This window comes from Nicotiana tabacum, chromosome 13 (genome assembly GCF_000715075.1).
Source record: "Nicotiana tabacum cultivar K326 chromosome 13, ASM71507v2, whole genome shotgun sequence".
Lineage (NCBI taxonomy): Eukaryota > Viridiplantae > Streptophyta > Magnoliopsida > Solanales > Solanaceae > Nicotiana > Nicotiana tabacum.
Window position 1 is genome coordinate 125,169,054 of NC_134092.1, and position 8,552 is coordinate 125,177,605.

Consider the following 8,552-nt stretch of genomic DNA (forward strand, 5'->3'; position numbering starts at 1 on the left):
TAGGACTTCCCGTCCTTAACTTTTGAACTTGGAACTCTAAGTTCAGGACTACATGTCCTTAATTTCTGTGCTTGTAACTCTAAGTTCAAGACTAAGTGTCCTTAATTTTTGAAGTTGTAACTCTAAGTTCAGGAATACGTGTCCTTAATTTGTGAGCTTGTAACTTTAAGTTTAGGAATACATGTCCTTAACGTTTTAACTTGTAACTCTAAGTTCAGGACTACATGTCCTTAACTTTTTAACTTGTAACTCTAAGTTCAGGACTACATGTCCTTATTTTTTGAATTTGGAACTCTAAGTTCAGGACCACCTGTCCTTAATTTATATGCTTGTAACTCTAAGTTAAGGAACACTTGTCCTTAATTTCTGTGCTTGTACCTCTATGTTAAGGACCAATTGTCCGTAACTTATAAACAACTAACATTCTGATTCTTATTTTAAATACTATCTCACAGACTTTAAAGAAAAACCTAGGATCAAAGATTGATACTTTATTGAAGCTTCTTGACAAACCTCATGAAAGGAACAAAGAGAGATAACCCAGTGTTCAAATTAGCAAAGATGCAATTGATGATCAATGTGATGATACAGATGTGCATGTAGAAGATCATTATGAAAGCGATTATAGAGATGCGCATCTAGAAGAAAAGAAAAAAAAACAAAGAGCACGTAAGCGCAAAGAATCTTTGAAAATTCAGGACATCTTTTATATAACCATCCGCTAATGTTTACTTGCTCAAATAAAAACAATCTAAATGAATCCAATTTATAGCAAAAACTTAAAAGAGTAGATAAACATAAGTGGATATATCTATTATTATCTATGCTTCCTTGAAAATGGATGGACTGCCGGAGAATATATACAAGATGTTCTATTATGACCAATTTTTCTGTAACGACAACATTTGAATGTTATTTTTAATGATTCGGTAGCTGGAATATGCCCTTTCTTCTGCCTTCTAACTGGTGGGACTTTGAAATCTAGAGGTTTAATAATTTGTGACTTAACACTCTCTGGTACAATCCAAGAATTCATATGTCCTACAGGATGTATTTGTCTTTCATATGTTTTCTGCCAAGATTCCTTTAAGTACCAGTCCGAGCAGAAATTGGACTTCTTGATGTTTCTCTTCTCGATGGCTGCAATTACATGTATATATGGTAATTTATCAAATTGAAACTGAAAATAATCACATGTTCTTTTGTTTAAGTTCACCAATAAAGTAATTCCTTCTTCCTCAACTCTAGAACGCTATGAATCAATAGGGAAGACCTTCAAAGTTGAAAAACTATAAGTTAGTACATTATGTTAAATTATCATTAAAATGATAAGCTAAAGTAAGAACATAATACTTACATTTAAAGTAAAAGCTAAGTCTATCTTTTTCTTCAATTCCTCTTCTACCCAACAAGAAACGTCATAAAAAGTTCCTTATGCTTCATTTCTTCTTTCATAAAACCAACGTTGTAGCTTCACTTGGATGAAATCCATCATTCTTAATATAGGCATCTCCCTTGCTTCTAATAACATAGAATTCATTGACTAAACTATGTTTGTTGTGAGCATGTCATATCTTCGTCATGGACTACAAGAACGTGCCCACCTTTCCGGTGGTTCTTCCATCAAGTAGTCAAAAGTCTTCTTATCAATTTTTGCTATATCCGACATATATAGATCAAATTCTTTGAGCCTGTATACTCTTGAAGCACTTTGGAAAAGTTTTATGACATCACTTTTCACTTTCCTTCGCTTTAGGTTCTGCTCCAAATGATAAATACAAATCCCATGGTGGCTTTCAGGATATACCTTTGCGATGCCATATGTAATAGATTGATGCCTGTCTGATAAAAAAAGTTAAATTGTCACGACTCCCAATTTCATTGCGAAGCTCACTAAAGTACCACTCATAGGAGTTGTTATTTTCAGATTCTGCAATTCCAAAGGCTAGTGGGAATATTTGGTTATTTGCATCCTTTGAAACTGAAATCATTAAAACACCACGATATTTTGACTTCAAAAAAGTTGCATCAACAACAATCACTGGTCTACAATGATTTCAACTAGCTATTGATGATCCATATGCATAAAACATATAAAGAAACCTAAAAATACAGTTTAACAGAAGGTTAAAAATACAGGCCACCAAAGCTTTAACATTTACACTTCACACATCAAAGTTAAGGACAACATATCCTTAACATTTTCACTGCACACATCAAAGTTAAGGATACCATGTCCTTAACATTTACACTGCACACATCAAAGTTAAGGACACCATGTCCTTAATATTTTCACTGCACACATCAAAGTTAAGCACACCATGTCCTTAACTTTTACAATGCACATATCAAAGTTAAGGACACCACGTCCTTAACTTTTACACTACACATATCAAAGTTAAGGACATCATGTACTTAACTTTTACAATGCACACATCAAAGTTAAGGATACCACGTCCTTAACTTTTACACTGCACATATCAAAGTTAAGGACATCATGTCCTTAACTTTTACAATGAACATATCAAAGTTAAAGACAACATGTCCTAGAGTTTAAAACAGACTAATAAACTCTTTTTGATTGTTTACCTGTTGTTGTCATCTATATTTATGTTAGTGTATGTTCCCGGGTTTTTACTTTTCATCATATACAAGTATGACACCATGTCCTTAACTTTTACTATGCACACATCAAAGTTAAGGACACCATATCCTTAACATTTACACTGCACACATCAAAGTTAAGGACATCATGTTCTTAACATTTTCACCGCACACATCAAAGTTAAGGACACCATGTCCATAATTTTTACACTACACATATCAAAGTTAAGGACACCATGTCCTTAACTTTTATAATGAACACATCAAAGTTAAGGACAACATGTCCTAAAGTTTAAAACAGACTAATAAACTCTTTTTGATTGTTTACCTGTTGTTGTCGTCTATCTTTATGTTAGTGTATGTTCCTGAGTTTTTACTTTTCATCATATACAAGTATGACACCATATCCTTAACTTTTACAATGCACACATCAAAGTTAAGGACACCATGTCTTTAACTTTTACACTGCACATATCAAAGCTAAGGACACCATGTCCTTAACTTTTACAATGAACACATCAAAGTTAAGGACAACATGTCCTAAAGTTTAAAACAGACTAATAAACTCTTTTTGATTGTTTACCTGTTGTTGTCGTCTATCTTTATGTTAGTGTATGTTCCCGGGTTTTTACTTTTCATCATATACAAGTATGAAGACAATAATTCATAATTCTCTTCAGGAGTTCCTCTTATTAAAGCTGAAGCACGTTGAATAGCACGCCGCGTCTTGTGATAACCAATGTCTAGTCCATGCAATTTTTGCATTTCTGCCATGACAAAGGCTGGTGTAACTTCAAACCTTGGGTCTCGAATATTGTCAATAATGTAACCACTAATCAACTTTAAAGTTGCATGCCTTTGATCAGCTTTCATAGTATTAACTGAGCAGTCATGATTTTTCTCAATCTTTACTATCTTGAATAGTGTTGAATCTTTAATTCTGAAAGCACGCACACACCACCTACACCTATCATCATTGAATTTTAACGAATATCTTGTTGAGCTTGATCTAACAACCTTGAATTCAAAATGTCCTTTAATTGCTATGTTCGAAAAACAGTTAATTATACTCTTCTTTTTGTTAAATATTGATCCCACTTGTATTTCATCCAACGAAGCATTTTCTCTTAATATCGTAGTTGGAGATTCTTTTTGTTTCGAATTTGAGGTTCGTCTAGTTAGTTGAGTAGAGATTTTTTCAACAACTTCTTCTATTACTGGTGCACTCTCTAAGACTTGAATACCCAAAGCTTGTTTGTTGTCAATCTCTATAATGCTTTGTCCTTCCACTTGAATAGAATCAAATATTTGAAGCACCTCTTTAGTTATTGGTTGAGGTTTAACCACATCTATTTCCATTGTCTGTTGGCATTTATCTTGATTGTCTTGTTGAGTTTCTATATTGACATGTTCAAAGGTGCTTGTAGAGCCAAAAACTCTTTCTGAAACATCAGCAATGAAACGAAAACCCTTGAAGAGTGAATGACTTTTTAGTAACTCTATACATGCGTGAAGATCTAAATCTTTGGATACAAGCATTCCCTTGCTTGTTCCCAGGTTGATATCAAACCATATTATTGCTTCAAACTTGTTTCTATCCAATTCAATAACTTCAAAGACCTGGTTGATGAAATCTTCAAATCGAATTGCCTCAGGTACTAGAACAAACTTTGTTTGATGATCAAGATACTTATAGTCTGCAGTCCATCTACCATTAAAAGCAACTATAATACATATTGTATCCATCATGCAAGTCAAGAAAATGGGAAATTTAGGACACTTTGTCCTTAATATTTATACAACAGTCGTGAAGTTAGGACACGATATCCTAAACTTTATCAATACAAGTTTCAAAATGCAGGACACTATGTCTTTAATATTTTAGAACAACAGTCATGAAGTTAAGGATCTCATGTCCTAAACTTTATCAATACAAGTTGCAAATACAGGAAACTATGTCCTTAATATTTAGAACAACAATCATGAAGTTAAGGATATCATTTCCTAAAATTTATCAATACAAGTTGCAAATACAGGACACTATGTCCTTAATATTTATACAGTAGTCATGAAGTTAAGGACATCGTGTCCTAAACTTTATCAATACAAGTTGCAAATACAGGACACTGTGTCCTTAATATTTACACAGTAGTCATGAAGTTAAGGACATCGTGTCCTAAACTTTATCAATACAAGTTGCAAATACAGGACACGATGTCCTTAATATTTACACAGTAGTCATGAAGTTAAGGACACCGTGTCCTAAATTTTATCAATACAAGTTGCAAATACAAGACACGATGTCCTTAATATTTATACAGTAGTCATAAAGTTAAGGACATCATGTCCTAAACTTTATCAATACAAGTTGCAAAACACAAGACACTTTGTCCTTAAATATTTTTTAGAACAACAGTTATGGACACTATGTCCTCAATATTTACACAACAATCATAGAGTTAAGGACGCGATGTCCTTAACGTTATCAATCCAGAAAAGGAAAAAAAATCAAATCCCTTGCACCTTATTCTTCAGTAACGAAATAAAAATCCACACAAACACACAAAAGCATATAGAGATATCTGAAATTTTAGAACTTACTGTAATTTTATGGTGAATTTTGGACGAGAAAGTTGAATTCTCTAGTTTGAAATCGGAAGATAATAGCTTCTGCAATTTTGGACGTTAAGGATCAGCAATTCTCTGCACGTAAGTTTGCACGTAAGTTTGAGCTGCTGCTGATCGTAAATAAGGAGTGTAGGTATCTTCGAAATTATTATAGCAGAAGGATATTTTTGTCCGGGCGGGTAAAAGTTTATTAAAGCAGTGGCTAAAGACTAAAGACATTTTAAACAGTGACTTAAAAGTAAATACATGTGTTATTACTGGCTATCAGTGCACATAGCCCCCGGAAAGTAAGGTAGGGCAAAAGGGCAGCCCAATGCACAAGTTATTTTGCGTTCACACAGGGTACGAAAAAGGGTCACACCTTAAGGGGTATGATGTAGTCCTTATAACATGATTTTTAAGTCATATTATAATAAGTTTAAACTACATTGACACTGTCAATGTACATATTAAGTAACTTAAATCCTGTGTGACAGTGTTGAAACTAAGGGTGTACATAGGTCAGGGTGATTCAGATTTTTTAATCATCAAACCAAACCAATGGTGTCAGGTTTTTAAATTTATAAACCAAGCCAAACCAACAAAGTCGGGTTTTTCAATCTTAGTTTTTTCGGGTTTTATTTTTTCCGTTAAAATCTTCATAACATAAAATATGTAACTTGTACTCCAAATATTTCTTAAGTCCTAGTAAAATACAACTATATAATGTGTTTTCCAAGAAACTAACACAATAATATGAGATAAGTCATAGCATTACACTAAAATATTCAATAACAAAGATAAAATAATAAAATAAAATTAAATAAATATTGCTAATTAATAAGCCATAATAAAAATTAACATAATCTAAAAATACTATATAGGTCGGGCTAAAATAATTATAGCTAATAAGTACTAATATTAATTTACATAACTAAGCACTAAAGAAAAAGATAAACTAATTATGCATTTTCATTATAAACCAATGTAAAACTAAAATAATTATCCAACACTATCGTCATTCCTAGTATTGAATTGAATTTCTTTTCTTAGCATTGCTATTGATTTGAACTTTGTTTGAGTTATTACATTTATGGGCTATAAAGTTTATTTACCATTCAAGAATGTTAAGTCTAAAGTTGAAATAATACGTTAAAAGATAAAACTGTGAAAAAGTTTAAGAAATATTTATAAATTACGTTACAATAAATATTTATATGTATAAAATATTTTTAAAAATTATATAAATGTACTATCGGGTTGGTTTGATTTCGGTTTGACTTTTTCTAGTTAAAACCAAACCAAACCAATTATGGTCGGGTTTTATTTTCCAATACCAAATCAAATCAAACCAAACCACATCGGGTTTGTTTTTCCTTTTTTGACTCAGATTATCGATTTGGTGCGGTTTATCGATTTTCTTTATACACCCTAATTGAAACACTTCACTTTACACACAATCCTGTGTTTCATTTGCCCTCCAAGCACGTTGTGCTGGACTTCTATATTATGCAAAAGACCAATCTATTTCTCGTGCTCAAACTTCATTTAAATATTTCTTCTTGTCACGACCCCAAATTCCCTCCGTAGGATGTCGTGATGGAACCTAGTCTCTAAGACTAGTTAAGCCTATCAATGCGGAATAAAAAATAGAAATCTAAAACTTTACATAATTACAACTCGCAAAACCTGGTAGAAATAAGTCACAAGCTTCTAAGAATTTTATCCTCAATGTCTCTATATATCAAGGTCTAAAGAAAAATAAGGAAGCAACATAATAAGATAGAAAAGGGACTCCGGAGTCTGCAGACGCTGGCAGATATACCTCAAAGTCTCCTCGTACAGCTAGTTTACTGATGCCTGATTTGATAAAATGTACCTGAATCTGCACAAAAAGATGTGAAGAAGCGTAGTATGAGTACACCACAGCGGTACCCAGTAAGTGCCAAGCCTAACCTCAGTAGAGTAGTGACGAGGTCAGGTCACGCCCTACTGAAAAATATTAATAAATGGCATGGTAAAATGTTTCACAATATAATAAAATAAAGTGACAATAGAAATTGAATCAAGTAGTATGTCACATTTAATTACACTAAATAATGGCAATCAATATCTCGTGAAAACAAAACAAAATTTCCTTTCAACTTCAATAAAATCACAACAAATAATTAAGGCAACTACGGCCATAAATCAATATCAACAAGGGCACTCCCGAGGTACCGCCTCGTAGTCCCAAGTCATAAATAAATTCACAATATCTCATTTTCTTATCTCACCGCGGAAGCCTTCACAATTTATTTGAAAGAAAATATTTTTTTTTCCGAAATAGCATCCCGCGTTTTAGCCATCCTTATCACACCGCATGACTTTTAGTAGTTCCCCCTACTAGCCACGCGTATCAAGCCACCCTTATCTCACCGCATGCGTTTCAATACCCAGACCTTATACCACCGCATGCGTATAAATATCACAATATACCACAATTTGCACCTCAAGTGCTCAAATAATTTAACTTGCCAAAATAATTCAACAATAATATTTTTTCACAATAAAGAGCTCACAGCTCATGCCAAAATAAATCATCAATAATATTTTTCCACAATAAAGAGCCCACAGCTCCATCACAATGAGTACGAAAATCTTACAAAAATATTCAGGAATAAATAATTCAGGAAAATAATATTTAAAAATCTTTAATACGTTACTTAAATATCAAATTTAAAAATGTCAAATACTTCCTATTAATAATATTTAATTTAAAGAAAATCAACTTTCAAATAATGCACAGAATAAAAGAAACCAAGTTTCAACTAAACATGTAAAACAATTAGCATGAAAAGGTCAAACAAATTTAAGGTATATAATTCAGATCAATGATGAAGAATATAACAAGATAAAATAATTTAATAAATGCGCAACAGTGATCTACACAATTTAAAAATACAATCTTTCACATTTAGCCCGTGTACACACTCATCACCTCGTGTACATGTCTTTCAACATATTTCAATAATCACATCAATACCAATCCTAGGGGAAATTTCCCCCATACAAGGTTAGACAAGTCACTTACCTCGACTTGCTCCAATTTAACCAAGTAGTATGCCTTTTCCTAATTTTTCCGACTCCGATCGACTCGTATCTAGTCATAATTAATTCGATACAGTCAACAAAAATTATAGAATCAATTCCATAAGAAAATACTATATTTTTCCATAAAAATCCAAAATTAGCTCAAAAATCGCCTGTGGGGCCCACATCTCGGAAACCGGAGAAACTTATAAAATCCGACAACCCATTCAATCATGAGTCTAACCATGTTAGTTTCACTCAAATCCGAC